This window comes from Plasmopara halstedii (genome assembly GCF_900000015.1).
Source record: "Plasmopara halstedii genome assembly, contig: Scaffold_525, whole genome shotgun sequence".
Classification (NCBI taxonomy): domain Eukaryota; phylum Oomycota; class Peronosporomycetes; order Peronosporales; family Peronosporaceae; genus Plasmopara; species Plasmopara halstedii.
Window position 1 is genome coordinate 1,552,275 of NW_020187445.1, and position 1,162 is coordinate 1,553,436.

Below are 1,162 nucleotides of genomic sequence, written 5' to 3' on the forward strand. Positions count from 1 at the left end.
ACAACTGTGTCACAAGACGATTGAATGTTGCTGGTGCATTTGACAGCCTTTGGGGTATCACCAGCCACTCTCAGAGCATGCTGCTCGGAGTGCTTACGGCTGTCAGCGGAATGTTAATCGCTCTCATGAGCAATTGGTAGTATCCCATCTGCCAAATCGAGTGCACTGTACTTCGTACATCCCACCATGTTGTTCTGAAGAGCATCATTTCCAGGAATTGGCGTTTGTGCCGGAATGGTGGCAGCGTTGAGATTATTGTAAGCATTACCGATACGCCGCTTGCCGTTCGGCTTCAGAACACAAAACGTGGGTGTCGAATGGAGAGACTTGCTCTCACGCACCATTTCTCCTGCTTCGCACGGAAGAAGGCGTCAATGACGTCGCACTGCCCCTTGGGCAGGGGTCATTGGCGTGTTACGCAGTATTTGGTTCTCGGAACCAGGTCGATCTCATGACGCATACCTCGGTCCGGAGATAGGACCGAAAACGGGTCTTTGGAAACGATGTCTTGTAATTCCTTTACCAAAGGATAGTATGGATCCAAGGGATTCCGAAGGATCGACGAATCACTCCGGGAGTTCAGCACTTTCTTGGTGTCCTCCAAAGCAGCTTTATCCAGAAGCGACGACGAGTTTATCTCCTCGTCCGATCGTACAATGACCACTTCGACCAGAACGCCTGCCTTCAAGGCGCTGCCGAACTCTTTAAGGGACATCTCGTCCAGCTTAAGAAGAGCATCTACTGCAGACATAGCTTCGAGGCGGACGTCGCCATCTTCGTCCCCCGTCATACCATTGACGAGGGTGTATAACTGTGCACCGTCGTCTACTGTAGACACACCCTGGATCAGGGTCGACGCCCGGCATCTTGCAGCCATCATACGGCGTCGCCGTCGCCTCTGTACTCTGTCTTGGTGAGACCAGGGTGAACACACACTCCGTGTCGTCTGGTGTCACCCTCATTTTTCGCTGCTTTGGAGCTCCGATGTTATCTACAACATCCGACGAAGAACTGCTGACCCCACAGTCTTCGACCAGTGGATAACGTGCCACTCCTTGCGAATCTGAAGGGCTGTGCCCAAGATGCCTTGGACTCTGTCCGCCACGTCATCAATGGCATGCAGCGACTGCTTCGCAACGAGAGCAGTGCTCAGTGGTTTTCG